Genomic DNA, 19558 nt, shown 5'->3' with positions numbered 1-19558 from the left:
TGATTATTAAAAGGGATACATTGACTCCTTATAAAACAGCTGGAATCATACTCTCACAGCACAAACATAAACTTTGTCAATATGTAAATGTATGTATGTTTGCATGTGTGTGTGTTAGCTTGATATGTTTGTGTAGCTTTTGTTATTTTCTAATATATGGTTACGCGGTATTTTGTAAAAATTCTTGTTGTTCGAGCTGTTGTTGTTGTTGTTTTGTTACTGCTCATAAAAACAACCACAATAAATTTTCATTTTGTTGTATTCTTTCTCTTCCTGTTAGACGTATGTTTGTTTGTGTGTATGTGTGAGTTTATGTAAAACATATCCTTTGTTATGTCTGTCTAACTTAACTGTCTATAGAGATATTTTTGTAAGGATACTTTTACACTTATTACTGTTATATATGTTTCAATGTGTGTGTTGTTTGTTTGTATTTATTAGTTAAATTTGTTTGTTAGTACGTATGTATGCGTGTAATTAGAAAATTAAAATCCATTTTATATCCTTCCTTTAATACTACTTTATGTTTTTCTTTGTAGCAAAAAATTTTCTCTTATTTCTCTTTTCAACTTGTATTTGTGTTTCTTATTAAAACATGTTTAATATTGTTATATTATAGAGATATTTTTTTATATGTATGTAATGTGTATATCTATGTTTTACTGTTCGGTATCTTTTAAATTCTAAGGGGGTGGTTTAATTAAATGTTTGCTTTTTTTTATTATTACAAATATTCAATTACATTTTTAATACTTTTTTTGTTGTTACCTTATGCCTCTTGTTTTTGGCCAAGTTTATGGCTGTTTAATTTTTTTCCTTATTTGCCTTTGTAATTTCGTTAACGTTGATGATGATAATGATTCACGACATTTAAAGACCCAATTTTGCAGTAAATTTTTATGTTAGACGTCTTGTAATGCGGTTTTTAAGCCGGCTATTAAAGTTGAAATGTTATATTGGGTTATAAATTTTACCTTAAATTAATGGAATACATACATATGTTGGAAATTAAAGGGGAATATATGAGTTTTTTTTTTTTGTTTAGCAATAAGGTTCCTTAAATGTAGTGCTTACTGCCACCATGTGCAACTATATTTGTATACCCTACATCTTCGTGCTCAGAGTTTAAGTGAGTTTGTCATTCTGTTTCCATAATATAATATTCTGGTCCTATGAATCATATATTCTGGATGCTTATAGATAGAGGAGTCCATTAAGTTATATCTTTCTTTCTGTCTGCCTGTCTGTCTTTCCGTCTGTCTGTCTGTCTGTCTGTCTGTCTGTCTGTCTGTCTGAGATGGAAATAATTGATGAATGAAATTCCGATTTGTTACCATCCCTGATTACTTTTTACTAGTTTTTCTTTAGATACTGCTCTATAGTTTTCCTTGGAATCACACTTCTCAGTGCATTACAGAAAAGAGTTGCATACTGTAAGGCGTTTGGTTTAACTTAATCAGTTAATAATCAGCTATTGAACGTTAATTGTTTTCCTATTGCCTTCCTATTTTTATAACAAACCATACATTTTTTAATTAACAATTTCTGGTGCTGACAGTTTGACAACTTCATTTATAAAAATTTTCAAACCAAAAACAAACAAATACCTTAAATTATTATTAGCATTAAATTATAATAAATAAAATAATAAATTAGTTTTACTATTTGCCGCTAGCTTAATTTAAACAATTACCAATAATTATTTAAAATAATTAAATATATTTTCAACATACAAAACAAAAAGACTCTTTTAGCAAAAATTATCTCTAGCATTTAAATCTAAATTTAGTGTTAAACGTTTTCAATTAAGTTTTTATGATAATTTAAGCGCATACATATAACAAATAATAATGATCAGGGTAAAACGGGGAAAACAAATCAAACAAACACCTACACAAAAAAAAAACAATTTAAACTACCACAAACAAAAGTATCATGTTGTTAAAAATACGACTAACATGACTGACAGTTTTATATATAGAAAAAGATTTTTTTTTGTTTAAAAAAAAGTAAAATTTTGCCATCATGATACCTGATGTATACATTATTATAAACAATATTATACATTTACGTTTAAAAATGTATTTAAAAGAATCCCATATACACTGAGAGAAAACTTTCAAAACGAGAAAATAAACTGACAAATAATTGTGTATCTTTTTGTTTGATTAAATGCCTGCAGAAAAAAACGTATCTGTCAGTTTGTCTGCTTAAAAAGTGTGAGTTATTACGTACAGACATACATACAAATAGTATAAGTATTTGTTTGTATGTATGTATTTACGTGTAAAAATCTGTTTATTTGTTGGAATGTATTTGTGGCAAATTTGTTGAAATGTTCACTGCGTAAACTAACAAATTGCCTTTAATGTTTAACACAATGTAGATTTAATTTGTTTGTTCAGTTTGGAAAAAAAAAATATTATATGAGAAAAAAAAGAAAAATTCAAATAAATTAAATTAAATGAATGAATGAGTAAATATATCATTTGGTATAAATACAAAATACAGCAAATACAATTTACGTTTATACATATGTATGTTGAAAAGTATTTATTTATTTTACACTTTAATTTCCCAGTACTTTGGCCAGGAATCAATGTATTTCTGTTAGATAAATGTCATTTTCAAATATTTCAAACATTATTTTTTAAGAGCCTTATTCATAACAATTTATAAAACAAATGTTCATACAAAATTTGTTCTATAAAGCTTTGATAAATTGTTATGAATAAGGCAGTTATATTTTTATATTTTTGCTTATGGAAACAATAATCACTTAAGTCAACACTAGTAATGCAGCGGGTAAGTAGGTATTCATGGTATAGAATTAGTAGAAGTAGTAGACTTAGATACCACTTATTGAAACCACCGAAAGCAATCTTAATCATTCTTCAGTTTAAATCAACGATCTAGTCTTGTAATCGCAACACTTAGGCCCAACGAACTGCAGGGTCTTAATGTTAAGGTATTAATATATAATTTTCTCTATTTGTATAATATTTATTCAATTAACTATTTTAATTTCGTTAAAGAAAAAACACAAAGCGTACATATGTGATAAATGTATTTCTGTTTAATGGTACAATACTGAGTTAACAAGCGATTAATTTGTTTAATAAATTTAAATGACAAATTTGAGTTTCAATATAAAACGTAATATGATCGATTTAATAAAATTTTCTTAAAAACATATTTTTTAAAGGAAAATCATACAGAAGTCTAAAATAAAATAAATAAGAATATGTAGTCGGACATGACCGACCATATGATCCCCTACATCAGTGATTATGTTACAAATTTGGATTATTTTTTCATAATTAATTTGAATTAAGGTAATAATTTCATTATTACCTTAATTCAAAAATATTCGAATAATTTGTTAACAAAAAAGAGATTTTCTAAAAGAGTGGTTGTATGGGGACAGGGGGTTAATATCGTCCTATCCTTATAAATTCTGGTAGAGGGATTTACATCACATCAATTATTTATGCAGAACATCATCGTGATATTAGTGTTTATAAGTGAACTTTGAACATCAAGTCATTTTCTGAAGGGGACTTTGTATGGGTGATAGGGTCAAATGTATGGTTGTATGGGGGCTACACGAAATAATGGACCGATTTTAAACATTTTCAAAAGACTACGTCCTTGCAGAGAATGTGCCACATTTCATTAAATTATATTGAAAATTGCGACCTGTAGAGTGCGCACAAGGTTTACATGGACACACAGACGGACGGACAGAAAGACAGACAGACAGACAGACATACATATAGACATACAGACAGACAGACAGACAGAATGACAGACAGAGAGACGGACATAGCTAAATCGACTCAGAAAGTGTTTCTAAGCCGCTTGGTATACTTTAAGATCAGTGTAGGACAAATATTTTTGGGTGTTACAAACCTCAGTACAAACGCATAATACCCTCCACACTATATTGGTGTAGGGTATAAATATTGAAATAAATATTTAAAAAAAAAGTTGTGCTAATGCAGTGTTTTTGTTTAATAATAAATTATTTTAGGTAAATACTAATCCAAAATTTTCCTTGACCTACATCGGTTAATAGTTTTCCATTAAAAAATTAATAAACTTCATAATAATTCCCATTTAGTTTATTTTATAAATTGCATTAAGTTTTCCCTGTTTATTTGTTTAACATCCGAATGTCTATCAGAATGTCAAAAACCCATATATATTTTGTATGTTTAATTAGACAAAAAAATATATAAATTTAAATATTAGGTTGTGACGAAACTTGTATACCCTTCTTGAATTATTCCAACAAAAATTTGATTTTCACTCATAATATTTTCCCATCACTGATTTTAGCTGTTAACTTTGACAAATCCTGTGTATAGTAAAAACAATCATAATATGTTGTTATTGTCAACTGTTAACTTCTTGTGTACAAAAACTAAAAACAACAACAACATATAATAATGAATCCGAATGTTGTTGTTTTCATTGTGTTTTACTAGTAATGAAAAAAATTCATATTATTGACAAATGTTTTCATACTTTGTTTCGGAATTTGAACCATATCTCCGTTATTTATGAACAAATTTTTATGATTTTATTAACAAACTTTTTGACAGCATGTCTGATAGAATTATTACAGATTTGGAAACCGAAAATATCTAGGGTCTAGAGAAAATTAACTTCAACAGACGACGATCAAAGCTGAAGAGACTTAGCTATATATGTATATAATGATCCAGTCTCTATATGCTTTATCAAACTTTATAGGATTTTATAAATTTTCTTTAATCCCCATTAAAACCAAGTGACAAACAACATACAAATGATTAACACACATCTGGTTTATTCAGTCTTTATCTATTTTTTTTTTGCCAATTCTTTCATTCTGTTCCCTATTTAGAACTTAAGAAAATATGACATATTTCATATGGCAGTATCCCTTTTTTTAGAAATTTTCAACATGTTAAAACATTTCATCATTATAGAAGTACTTTTTGGTTTAAATAAGAACGAGTATGTGTATTTGTGTTGGTATTTTGACATAAGATGACAAGATTATAAAACAAACATGACCTTTGATATGTTCTATACATACATACATATATTCCCTACAAACAAAGTAGACATAAGACATAATCATTATACTGGAAATACATAAATAAAGAAGAACGGAAGAAGTTTTCTTGACTCCTACAAATAATCTTGTTTGGGAACTGAACAAAAAAAATCGAAAAAGAAAAACATTGAAATGAACAAGGCTTGGTAAACATTAACAAACAGAAAAATAAACACTTTTTGTGAAGTGGGCAAAAAAACATACACAACACACACAAAAATAAAGACAAATTTACACATAAAACGACTGACATTATGTCTTTATCTTCAAGTATAATTATAGACACACTGTACATATACTTAAGTTGCAGAATGAAGAAAAAAATAAATAAGTGACAAAAAAAATTATACATTACAAGCAAAACAGTAACTGGAAAAGAATATAAAATAATAATAATTCTGAGGAAAAAAGAGCATAATTTATAAGTGTTGGCAAGATTGACAAAATGAATTTTAAAAGCAACTCATTATTGCACACGCCTTTGAACAGCATCTGAAAAAAAGGCAAAAAATACTTTTTTTTCTCAGCTTATATGTATATATGCATACATGCATGTATGTGTGTTGTTAAGCATTATGCAGCAGCTACAACTTCACCCTTATAAAAATTCAACAAAAAAAAAAAAAAAAAAACGCTTTAGAGAGCTCATACACATTTGCACTTTTAACTCCTGCCTGCTTTTTCTTTATTATTATTTTTTAAATGGCTTTAGGCCTATTTATAAATTATACACACACATGCACATGGGCACATGACTATTTACTTGCCAGTTTATATGGTGGCGGAGCAAAGGGTAAATGAAAAATTATGTAGAGAAATTTGTCATTTTATTTTGTGAACAAAAAAATAACACATCTTGCACTTCAGTGTAGGTCAAGTGTAAGTCATATTAGTTGGTTAAGTAATAGGTAACAGAATAACACTCTTTGGGAATAAATTTACTATACAAGTTTTCGGTTTTATAGTCTAGGAACTAGTTAATTTACTGGTCCGTGGACTAGTCTATGGACTAATCTGTGATCTAGTGTATGGATAAGTCTATTGATTAATCTATTGACTACTTAGCCTATTGACTATTTATGTACTAGTCTGTTGACTAGTCCATTCACTAGAATGTTCACTAGTCTACTCACTAGTCTACTAACTAGTCTATTGACCAGCCTATTGACTATATTCTTGACTAATTTTTCGACTACTACATTGAATAGTCCATTGACTAGTCGATATATTAATCTATTGTTTAGTCTGTTGACTAGCTTATTGACTAGCACATGATCTAGTTTACGGACTAGTCTGTTGACTAGTCTAACGACTGGTCTATTGCCTAGTCTATAGACTAGTGTGTGGACTAGTCTATGGACGAGGCTGTTGACTACTTTAGCCTGATGACTAGTCCATTGATTAGTATTAGTATAAGGACTAGATTGATCTATTGACTAATCTATTGATTATTTATGTACTAGTCTGTTGACTAGTCTGTTGACTAGTCTATTGACTAGTCTGTTGACTAGTCTGTTGACTAGTCTATTGACTAGTCTATCGACCAGTCTATTGACTATATTCTTGACTAGTCTTTCGATTAATCCATTTAATAGTCCATTGACTAGTCGATAGATTAATCTATTGTTCAGTCTGTTCGCTAGCTTATAGACTAGCCCATGAGCTAGTTTATGGACCAGTCTGTTGACTAGTCTAACGACTGGTCTATTGCCTAGTCTACAGACCAGTGTGTGGACTAGTCTATGGACGAGGCTATTGACTACTTTAAGGCCTAGACTACTTACTATTAATTAGTCTATGGATATGTGTATTGATTAGTAAGAGGATTAGCCTTTGGACTAGTCTATGTACTAGTATATTGACTAGTCTATTGATTACTCTATGAGCAAGAGTAAGGATCAGTCGAAGGACTAGTGTTTAGACCATTGAATGACTAATCTATGGACTAAGTTATGGCTTGATTATGATTAGTATAATAACTAGTCGGTGGACTAATATATGGACAATTCTGTTAACTAGTCTAGTAACCATCTAGTAGACCATATACTGTCTAGTCTGTGGACTAGAGTATAGTCCATGGAATAGTGATTGCCTAGTCTAAGAACTAGCCTTAGCACTAGTAACTTTCTAGTTAAAGTGTAATAAAAAAGTAACCAATTATATCAAAAGCTTAGATTAGTTTAAAGTTTTTTTAACTTAAAAAATCCTGTGCTATATATAGAGTCGTTTTAAAATTCGCCTAAACCTATGCTTTAATCCATACAGCGAAAGTATGCCATTATAATTTTAGTACTCTCACACTAACGAACACACACACACATACTCATAGATTTTTCTCTTTATTTTTAACATTGTTGTTGTTGTTTTTGCTGCAGTGTTGTATGCCAGTTTGGTGTTAAACAACATGTGTTGTTGTTTGTACAAGATTTTTTATACATTTACTCATTTTTCTTTTCTTATAGAATATGTAAAAAGTACATGTGTGTATGTATATAAATATGTTGTTTATTTTCATATTTTTTGTGTTTATGTTTGTTTTTGCTTCATTTTGTTTTGTTGTTGTTGCTGAGCCTGAATTGGAGACCTACTGCTCCTGCTGCTGCTGTTTTCTTGCTTCTTTCCATTGAAGAGTGTGTGTTGCAGTTAAAAAAGCACTCAATTAAAAACATCAAGTGCGTCATGTTCAAAAACATACTTAACTTCAAGTTGTGACTTAAGCAGATCAAGGGGAAAATTAACGACATAAAAAGGAAGCTTTTCGTTTATTATTTTAAATACACACACTTCTTGTGTGCCTTTATTAATTTATTTTCTTGGTTCTTATCTTTTTTATAAAAAAAGGGAAGGCAAATATTTCTAGAGTAAAGTATTAATGAGTAGGAAAATTTATTTATATAAAATTAAATGATTTAAAAAAAAGTAATCTATAGCATCCTGGCGACATAAGATACAAGTTATTTTTAAAGAAAAATACATTTTTAAGAAAGTTTTTTTTTTTGCCTTTAAAAGAACTCATATTTATTTTATAATCATAATGTATAAATAACATGTTTTCCCCTTTTTTATGTATTTCTCCAAGGGGTTAACTTATCAACTTCCTTAAGAAAAACACACAAAATTCATTTCATTATTACAGCAACTTCTTCATCGTCAACAGCATCATCATCATCGTCTTGTGAATAAATGATTGATTTGTTAATAAAATATAAAAGCCAAAAGCAAATATATATTAGCAATTTTATATATTAAATAAAAGATATATTTTAAGTGCAGCACATGATCCTTTCCACATTTTTTTGTTCTTACATATGTGGCGTATGAGTAATATTTATTTAATATTATTTCTTTATATTTCAATAAATATTTAATTTCTTGTTTTCTTATACAACTTCCTTTATAACTAAAGGCTAAATAAGCAATTTTATTAGAATTTTATATATAATTTTCTAGTTTTGTTTTTGTTGTTTTGTTTTTATTACATATTATTATTATGATTTTATACCCCAGCCTTTCCTTAGAATCCCCCCATATAGCTTTAGGTATCTAAGTTTGCAGTTTTTTTTTATGACTCATCAATATAAAAGCCATAAAAAAGTGTTTTATTCTTTGATTTCTTTCCATATACTTATTGTTAAGATTTTATTACTCTATATTCCTGTAACTTTGTTCTATCTTTGTGAAAATTGTGCAGTATTCGCAGCTTAAATTGTAAAAAATTGTGTTTAAATCTCTAATGTTTGGTACGTTTTTATGTCATAAGCAAGACGTTGACTTTGCAATCTATTTATGCCACAATACTAGGACTAATAATAAAGTTATAATATTGTTTGTGTACGACAAATGTTGGAAAGTAGCAACATAAATGCAACAACAGCAACCATAAGAGAAAGAAAAAGAAACAAATCAGCAACAATTCAACATTATGTAGTACTACCAGTAGTGGCATAATAATTGAGTTGGTTTAAGGAACAAGATTATTTACTCTTTAGGGGAACAGTGGTCTGATGAAGGATAAATAAAACTGGAATAATTTCAGAAATTAGTTTGGATTTTTTTCAAACGCAAGAGTAAAGTTTTACAAGAATTTGAAATTGCTCTTTAAAGTTCTTCACAAAAGACTTAAGATTTAAAGGCTTCTTTCTCCGAAATAGTTTTTCTTTTCAATTAAAGCCCAATTTTATAAGAAATTTCCTGAAGATCTTTTTATAGTAAAAAGCTTTTTACAAAAGAATTTATTTACTTAAAGATTTTCTTTAATTTCTTCTTTTTGGGAACTTTATCTGGTAAAAGGTTTTTTTTTCACAAAAAGCTTTTGGATTAAACAGATTTTTTTATTTAAAATTTTTGTTACTATAAGCTTTTTTTAACGTTTTCACTAAAAAGCGTTTTTGTTCTCTAAGAGACTTTTCAATTCAAAGTATTTTCACTAAAATCGTTTTATTACTAAAAAGCGTATTCTTTAAAAGCTTTACTGAAAAACTTTTTTACTATGGAGCAGTTTCATAGTTCTTATATAAAAGCTGCTTCTATCGAAATACATTTTCCTTTCAATTAAATCCATTGTCACAAATAATTTTACTAAAAAGCTCTGTCTCTAAAGATCTTTTTTTTAGTAAAAAGTTTTTCTAAAGTTTTTTCACTGAAAGCATTTTCACTCACTAAAAGCCTTTTAATGCGTAAAAGCGTATTCACTAAAAGCTTTTTTTAATGAAAAACTTTTTTACTATATAGCTTTTATCTAGAAGCTTTCTCAAAGTTCTTGTATAAAAACTTCCTTCATTGAAATTTCAATTAAATTTCATTTTCACAAAAAACAGAAAGCTTTTTCTCTAAATATCTTTTTTTATCAAAAAGCTTTTTTAAAACTTCTTCATCTGTGAAAGACCCTTTTCACAAAAAGCTTTTGGATTAAACAGACTAAAAATTTTTGCTGCTAAAAGCTTTTGCCCTAAAAAGCGTTTCCACTGAAAGCTTTTTTACTAAAAGCGTATTCACCTAAAGGTTTTTTGCGGTTTTTACTATAGAACTTTTATTTACAAGCTTTCTCAAAGAATAGCTTTTTACTAAAACTTTCTCACTAAAAAGTTTTCTAAGTAAAAAAAAAACTACAAAATTTTTTTAATAAGTTTTTACAAAAAGCCAAAGCTTTTTCAAAACTTTTTGTCTCTAAATTAAAACTCTTTTCGCGAATAAAACACTTTTCTCTTAAGACCCTTTTTATCAAAAAGCTTTTTTACAATTGCACAAAATTTTCATTTGAAGCTTTTATGGGAAACTTTATCTGTGAAAAGACTTTTTAATAAAAAGCTTTTGGAGTAAGCAGATTTTATTACTAAAAATTTTTGCTACTAAAAGCTTTTTCTATATAAAGTATTTCCACTAAAGTTTTTCCACCTAAAACCTTTTCAGTAGAAAGTGTTTTCACTAGAAAATGTATTCTCTAAAAGTTGTTTAATGTTTTTACTATAGAGCTTTTATCTAGAAGCTATCTCAATGAAGCTATCTAAATATCTTTTTGCAAAAAAGCTGTTTTTACAAAAGCTTCTTCAAAATTTTGTACTCAAAACTAAACATTTTACCACGAAAAAAAAAAACATTTTGTAGCTGGAAAAGCTTTTTTAATTGTCAAATAAAATCTTTAATGGAAAAAGCTTTTGGTTAATTTTTTTCTTCAGTTCTAGTTCCCTTTGCATTACACTGTGCACTACACATTAAACTCAAAGTTTTTTTTTACATTTTCATAAATAATAATCTCTTTTGTTGTTCTAGTTGTAAAAAAACACTTTTTCTTGATTGTTTTTTTGTAAAGTATTTTTTATTAATATTTTATTATTGTTGTTTTTATTTAACTTGCTGCATTACTATTTTGTCAATACAACAATAATATAAAAAGAAAAAAATAACTGCCACCAACAATTTTTTCCATTCATTCTGGCAATTTTTCTCTATTAAGAAAGCAAGAAATACAATTTATACAAATATATAGAAAAAAAGAAAGTAATAAAAGAGGGGAAAATGTAAAAAATAATTGTTTGTAGCCTGCAGTTAAAGAGGAAAGTAATGTAAACGGTTTCTTTTATATTTGTAATATAAATATATATTTTTTTTCTATTTTGCAATTTCTTTATTATTTTTTTATTTTTACAATTTTGCAAGTGCTGATATTTATTTAAGATTTCTACAACTATTTTTTTTTGCTTTCTTCTCCAGTAAAATGATTATTAAAATAGCAAAACAAAAAAATGAAAAGAAAAGAAAATAGAAAAGCCAATATATTTATATGCGTGTTTTTATTTACTTTTTTTTTTTTTTTTTTTTTTTGATAGGAAAATTGTTTTACCAACAAGAAAAACATTGTTGAAGAAAAACTAGAAGAAAACAACAATAATAAATGTAAGAAAAATAAATCATAGTTTTTCTTGTTGTTTTTTTCTGGCCTTAAGGTAAAACCTACATTTACTTTCTTTTATAATTTACTAGTAAATATTAAAAAAAAATTGCAATAAAATTTTTATGATTATGTATTCTGTAGTAAAGTTTTACATTTTGTTAACAAATTTTTGTTTTTTTCTTATATTTGCAGGTAATATTTTGTTGATTGTTTAAACCAAACAAGTAAATTTGTTTTAATAGGGTAAGATTATGAAAATTTAATTTATATAAACACAATATAGTAACATAATAGAATTCTATCAACAATATTATAGTTCCTGTAATCATATATTTTCTCTACCCAAACTTATTATGTTAAATTTATTCATCAAATGACTAACTTGGGAAATTATTAAATAAATCCCATTTCTTTTAAAAAAAAACATACAACCTACCACTGGCTCCTGCTCACAATTATGTCCCTTCCTTTTATATAAAAAAAAGAAGGAAGGACATTCTAAAGAAAATACCTCTAACCTAAAATTAAATACAAAACAAACTATCACCATTATACTTTTATACATACATATGCATGCCTATAAGTACTGTTGTTCCTTCCGATACTTGCATTTACAGTTAGCACTTGCATTTTAATATTTGTAAAATAAAAAGGCATACATTAAGGCGTCTATATGGCGAGCCTATATGACGTCGCCAGATTCCTTTGTTCGTTTGCAAGCAAAACCAAATGAAACAAAAAAAACTTTCAAACACGTAAGCCGCCCAGTCAGTCAGCCAACGAGCCAGCCAGCAAAGTCAATTTCAACATTTTACCATATTATAGAAAAATAGTTGTTTGTAGCGAAAAAAAACCAACAGAAAATTTATGCACATTTTAAAAATAAACATATATATAAAGTATTTTTTTAGGCGTCACCTGTAAATGTTAGCAGCAGAAAAAAAAATAAAGTGGCAAAATGCATTTTGTAATGAAGAAAGAACAATGAAAAAACAATAACAATCAGCTAAACTAAATATAGCTATTTGTTTTCTAGGACTATTTATTTTGTTGTAATTGTTGGTTGAATGTTTTTCTATAGCTCCTTCATGTATACGAGCACTTAAAAGGGTTGTATGAAACGATAATGATCAACATTGGTTCGCAATGACTTCAACTATTAAATGAGGCGTTTTAAAGCTTTTCATGTTTCCCCGTGTAGCTTCTAAAAATCATTTGCCCAAAACCAGTCTCTAGCTTGACAAGCTCAAACCTTTTTATAACCAAGTGTTACCCAATGCTGCTGGGTTATTTTCTGTTATTATATTTGTTAAGGATTTTACTTGTTACCAAGAGATTTTTTTCATTTTGTTGCTGGTTTAATGTTTTTGGCATATTAAAAGGTGGTTATATTCATTGCAAAAACAAAAACAAAAGTTTGTTGTTTTCATTTTTTCTTGTTGGTCTTGAAAAAAAGGGAAAATTTGTTTAGTTTTTCCCTCCTAAAAATTTGTTGGTTTTTTTGCAATTGTTACCATCTGTACTCAATTGACTTTATGTTTAATAGAGGTAATTTTAGCTTTTTTAAAGGAAAGAATATACTTTGTATGTTATAAAAATTAGAATTATTTAAACTTATTATTTTTTTTAATATTTAATTGCTTGAGGGGATTTTTAATATTTTACACAAATGTTTTTAATAATCTACATGGAATTTGAGAAATTTGTATTACGGTTTTCAAACAATCTAATAGAAATACCAAATTAAATTTCCTATTAAGTAGATTATAGTCTAAACTATAGTGTAATCTATAGTATAGTCTATATTCGAGTTTATAATCTAGTCTATAGTCTAGTCAATAGTCTATTCTATAGTCTAGTCTATAGTCTAGTCTATAGTCTAGTCTATAGTCTAGTCTATAGTCTAGTCTATAGTCTAGTCTATAGTCTAGTCTATAGTATAGTCTAGTCTATAGTCTAGTCTATAGTCTAGTCTATAGTCTAGTATAGTCTAGTCTATAGTCTAGTCTATAGTCTAGTCTATAGTCTAGTCTATAGTCTAGTCTATAGTCTAGTCTATAGTCTAGTCTATAGTCTAGTCTATAGTCTAGTCTATAGTCTAGTCTATAGTCTATAGTCTAGTCTATAGTCTAGTCTATAGTCTAGTCTATAGTCTAGTCTATAGTCTAGTCTATAGTCTAGTCTATAGTCTAGTCTATAGTCTAGTATATAGTCTAGTCTATAGTCTAGTCTATAGTCTAGTCTATAGTCTAGTCTATAGTCTAGTCTATAGTCTAGTCTATAGTCTAGTCTATAGTCTAGTCTATAGTCTAGTCTATAGTCTAGTCTATAGTCTAGTCTATAGTCTAGTCTATAGTCTAGTCTATAGTCTAGTCTATCTAGTCTAAGTCTAGTCTATAGTCTAGTCTATAGTCTAGTCTATAGTCTAGTCTATAGTCTAGTCTATAGTCTAGTCTATAGTCTAGTCTATAGTCTAGTCTATAGTCTAGTCTATAGTCTAGTCTATAGTCTAGTCTATAGTCTAGTCTATAGTCTAGTCTATAGTCTAGTCTATAGTCTAGTCTATAGTCTAGTCTATAGTCTAGTCTATAGTCTAGTCTATAGTCTAGTCTATAGTCTAGTCTATAGTCTAGTCTATAGTCTAGTCTATAGTCTAGTCTATAGTCTAGTCTATAGTCTAGTCTATAGTCTAGTCTATAGTCTAGTCTATAGTCTAGTCTATAGTCTAGTCTATAGTCTAGTCTATAGTCTAGTCTATAGTCTAGTCTAGTCTATAGTCTAGTCTATAGTCTAGTCTATAGTCTAGTCTATAGTCTAGTCTATAGTCTAGTCTATAGTCTAGTCTATAGTCTAGTCTATAGTCTAGTCTATAGTCTAGTTCTATAGTCTAGTCTATAGTCTAGTCTATAGTCTAGTCTATAGTCTAGTCTAGTTTATAGTCTAGTCTATAGTCCAGTCTATAGTCTAGTCAATAGTCTAGTCTATAGTCTAGTCTATAGTCTAGTCTATAGTCTAGTCTATAGTCTAGTCTATAGTCTAGTCTATAGTCTAGTCTATAGTCTAGTCTATAGTCTAGTCTATAGTCTAGTCTATAGTCTAGTCTATAGTCTAGTCTATAGTCTAGACTATAGTCTAGTCTATAGTCTAGTCTATAGTCTAGTCTATAGTCTAGTCTATAGTCTAGTCTATAGTCTAGACTATAGTCTAGTCTATAGTCTAGTCTATAGTCTAATCTATAGTCTAGTCTATAGTCAAGTCTATAGTCTAGTCTATAGTCTAGTCTATAGTCTAGTTTGTAGTCTAGTCTGTAGTCTATAGTCTGGTCTATAGTCTAGTCTATAGTCTAGTCTATAGTCTAGTTTGTAGTCTAGTCTGTAGTCTAGTTTATAGTCTGGTCTATAGTCTAGTCTATAGTCTAGTCTATAGTCTAGTCTAGTCTATAGTCTAGTCTATAGTCTAGTCTATAGTCTAGTCTATAGTCTACTCTATAGTCTAGTCTATAGTCTAGTCTATAGTCTAGTCTATAGTCTAGTCTATAGTCTAGTCTATAGTCTAGTCTATAGTCTATAGTCTAGTCTATAGTCTAGTCTATAGTCTAGTCTATAGTCTAGTCTATAGTCTAGTCTATAGTCTAGTCTATAGTCCAGCCTATAGTCTAGTCTATAGTTTAGTCTGTAGTCTAGTCTATAGTTTAGTCTATAGTTTAGTCTATAGTCTAATCTAAAGTCTTGCATATGGTCATTATAGGCGTAATAGAAGAAAAACCTTCTAATAAAATAAATAAAACTTAAAGCATACTTTAAGGATTTCTGTTCATTCAACACCTTTAAGACTTTAAGCTTAGTGCTAAAAACCATAACTCATCTTCATAAATAAACAAATGTTAGTCTTTAAGTAAATGTCATTGTTTTATGCTGTTGCTATTGTTTATTACTGTTACTGCTGTTGCTGTTGTTGTTGTTGTGATAATATATAACATACAACCTTAAAGTATGCAAGCAAGTATATACATATTAGATATAAAACAAAACTAACTAACATAAGCTTAAAGCAATACAAAAATTCTCTATAATGAAATATATAACCTCCTACTCCCAACCACACCATTTCTATGAATAATGACCCCTTTTGTGTATGCAATGCATGTTGGAATATAAAATACGCCTCTGTGGTCATATTGTAAGAGAGCATATGTTTGTGAGACAAATGTAAATGTTGCTGTATGTGTTATTGTTATTATTGTGGTAACAGTTCACTCATCCCGCCAACATCTCTTTTAGTTTTATCTTTCTGTTCTTGATGGCAGACAAAAGATAATTTTTGCTGCAAATGTGGTATATATATTTGCATAGCATGCATGTAGGCGTAAACTAGGTACGAAACACACCAGCAGCAATAACACATTTTGCTTGCAAGTAGGAACAAAACAAAAAAACATGCTAAACATACATTTGTAAGTCTAAAATATAGTATATTTTTAGGCTAAAAGTAAGAGAAATAAAAAAAGGAACAGGAATTGTTTAAAACCTTTAAACTTTTGAGGGTGTTTTTTTGTTTTGTTGGTTTGCTTCCAGTTCTTTGTCTATGTTTTTTTCATTTTTGTGAACATGAAATTTTACTTTTTCTTTAAATTTCTATTCTGTTTTTCTCGCTCTCTTTGTGTCTCTGAGTGTGTTTGTGTTTCTTTCAACAATTGTGGCCATTGAAGACAATGAACTTTTAGCTTTTGTTTTCGCTGTTCTTTAAGCATTTTTGTTGTTTTATTTTCACTGAAAAAAACTGCAGCTGTTTTTGTTGTTGTTTGTGTCTGTTGACTTATTGTTGTGGTTGTAAGAATATGATTCATATTTCTATGCATTCGGTAAAAGCCGGCACATCACGTGCATACTTTTAGGAGGGAACCTTATATTGCGTGTCAGTTTTGGTTGTGTTTTTATTTTTTGTTATTAAAATACATACTTTTGGTTTCTGCTTACCAGGCGCTAAAGTAGGTGGTTTTGTATTGTTTCTAATATATAGTTTTACACTAAAAGTTTATGTTTTTATATAAAAATATTTAAGAATTATTTTGGATCACTAATGTTTTTCCATTCTTTCCTATAAAAAGTTAATACTGAAATATGTTTCATTAATCCTGAAAAATTTTCCTGTTATTGACTTTAATTTAATCCGAAATCTATATATAACTGATATGTAACAGTTTTTTTTACCAATTTAAATGTTCAAGGATGTTTTTTTTACGTTCGTGTGTAACCACTTGATATTTATTTTATCTAGGGTTTTTTAAAATTGCAATTTGCAATTTAAAAACGTAATTTACATCAAAATGTATTTTGATATTTATACTTTTGTATAGTTTTTTTGCAACTGAAATAAATATTAAATACAACAGCAAAATGGAAGAAAAAATAGCTAAAGCATACTTTTTTGGCAGGCACATCAAAAACAAAATGTGGCATACATTTTGGCTGGCCAGAAAATAAAAATTAAAAACAAGGCATCAACATTACAAAAATAAATAAAATAAATATAAAACTAAAATAAATAAAAATGAAATAAACTAGAGTCAAAGGCATTTGAACTGAAAATGTGTTTATTTATTTATATTAAGTTTTTTTTTTTTGTTTGTAATTTTGGTTGACTACATTTCACTTTGAACACATGCAACCCCTTGCTGGCTATACAAACAATTTGAAAATAAAAAAAAAATGGCCCAACACAACTGTTTGTCAACGAACTGTCTGCAAAACTAAGAACCCTTTTTGGACTACAGCCAGTTGTTAATAATGAAGAAAAAAAATTACTTAAGGAAATCCAAGGGGAACCGGAGGCAAAGAATTTACTGCAGCAAAACCGTTACATGATTAGATTTTTAGTTATAAACCTCTTTTTATCTTTAACTCTAACTTCCTGCTAACCTCAATCAAAGATTAAAGCCAAAATCCGTACAAATAAATGTGAAAAACTAAAAGGAACAACATATAAATGCTAAAAAATTCCTATAAATCTACTAAACCAATATTTATGACAAAACACATTAAATGTTTGTATTGCTATAAAAAATTAAAAAAAAGAAAAAGACTACACATAACAATACTGTACTCAACCCTTGGTTAAAATAAAATTTATTGTTATAGTCTAGTGTTAGGCGCAAAACCATTTAAACTAAAACATATTATATGGCCAGAGATAAATTTTAACTAAATTTATTTAAAACTAAATTAGTTTTAAAATTTATAGCATATGCAGTCATATTTTATTACACAAAAACTTAAATATCCTCTAAAATTTAATGTCTCTCGAATGTCCCGCGTTCAAGCCCCACTTTGCCCCTAAATAAAATTTTTAATTGTCGCTAGAATTTGCCTCATTTGTTGGTTGATTTATCAAAACAATTTGTTGAAATCTATTTAGAGACGCGTTATAACCAAACAATTCAACCGCCAACAAAATAAACCGCCTAATATTATGCAAATCGCACACATAATATATAATTTGTCGCTCTTTTACTACTTTTATCCCCTCTCTCTCTGTCCCATTCAATCTAAACCTTTATCTCTCTCTGCTGTTTTAATACAAATATAAATTGTGTCTGTCTGCTTTAGGGTTTGTTTGTTGCTGCTGCTATATAATTATCAAGGAGTTTCTTTTTCTGAGCCAGGTAAATTTTCAACCACAAAATTGTAGCATAATTTAGGGGGCTTTTAAAAAATTAATGGTCGATTTTAAAGCAATTTAACCATCCTGACTGTATGTAAATGTCTATTTAATAAAGTATGTGGGTGTGTGTGTGTGTGTCGTGTTGTTTGTGTCTGACTGTGGCGTCGTTGTACTGCTGCTGCTTTGTTGCCTGTTATTAAAAGTCAACTTAATTAAAAAGTTTTGTTTTGCTGTACATTTTTAAATGGACTAAAACAGCTACATAGGATTTCTAGTAAGTTATTTTCAATATGGTTTATATTTTTATAAAGCAGACAATAATTTGCCAGGTTTATATTCAGCCAATGGAAAATTGATTATGGCAAATTAATGAAAAGATTTTAAAAACTTTAAATAAACAATATTTTCTGTGGACTAAAGGGTTATTTATTATTAAAATCCAGTTAAATGCTGTTTAAATATTTATTTGGTTAAGATGTTGTTTTAGAAATTATTTTATCTTTAAATTAAATTGACATTTTTACAAATGTTAAACACATTTTCGTATAGTAAAAGGCTTATAAAGAGTCTATAGTCTAGTCTATAGTCTAGTCTATAGTCTAGTCTATAGTCTAGTCTATAGTCTAGTCTATAGTCTAGTCTATAGTCTAGTCTATAGTCTAGTCTATAGTCTAGTCTATAGTCTAGTCTATAGTCTAGTCTATAGTCTAGTCTATAGTCTAGTCTATAGTCTAGTCTATAGTCTAGTCTATAGTCTAGTCTATATTCTAGTCTATAGTCTAGTCTATAGTCTAGTCTATAGTCTAGTCTATATTCTAGTCTATATTCTAGTCTATAGTCTAGTCTATAGTATAGTCTATAGTCTAGTCTATAGTCTAATCTATAGTCTAGTCTATAGTCTAGTTTAAAGTCTAGTCTACAGTCTGGTCTAAAGTCTAGTCTACAGTCTAGTCTATAGTCTAGTCTATAGTCTAGTCTATAGTCTAGTCTATAGTCTAGTCTATTGTCTAGTCTATAGTCTAGTCTATAGTCTAGTCTATAGCCTAGTCTACAAGAAAATATAACAAAATCATTTGAGATTTTTACGAAGAGAACTCCTCATGTTGCTAAAGTATCTTCCCTCTCACTAAGGTAGATATTTGTTGATTAATTTCAGCAACATGTTTACTTTGTTAGGCAACAATATTGCTAATAATTTTGTTAAATAATAGCACTTTACAAAGCTTTTTTATTTTCTTTAACAAAATACCCAATCTTGCTAATAAACTTCTGTCTTCAACCTTCGCTTTAGCAACATGTTGATTAAATAGTTAGTATTTTGCTTAGCAACAATATTGCTCATAATTATTCTAATAATAATATGTCAAATGCTGAGAACTTTTTTATAATCTATTTCCTAA

At 28.4% G+C, this 19558-nt stretch overlaps 1 protein-coding gene across 3 annotated transcripts in view; it reads left to right on the top strand.

Moving 5' to 3' along the window:
• LOC119608060 (Krueppel-like factor luna) overlaps window positions 1–19558 on the top strand; it is a 181810-nt gene that overhangs the window by 128027 nt on the left and 34225 nt on the right. The window contains exon 2 of one of the 3 annotated variants that reach the window (XR_005231785.1): window positions 11691–12092. The exons of the other annotated variants lie outside the window; for them this stretch is intronic. The gene's annotated coding sequence lies outside the window, so the exon portion shown is untranslated. Of the gene's footprint in view, window positions 1–11690; window positions 12093–19558 lie in introns of those variants that run through there. 3 annotated transcript variants of the gene reach the window in all.

Source organism: Lucilia sericata, unplaced genomic scaffold (genome assembly GCF_015586225.1).
Source record: "Lucilia sericata isolate MDLA Ls3-8-SP2 unplaced genomic scaffold, ASM1558622v1 Contig000783F_arrow, whole genome shotgun sequence".
Taxonomy (NCBI): Eukaryota; Metazoa; Arthropoda; class Insecta; order Diptera; family Calliphoridae; genus Lucilia; species Lucilia sericata.
Note: the sequence above shows the minus strand (reverse complement) of the source record. Positions and strands in the feature narration are given on the sequence as shown.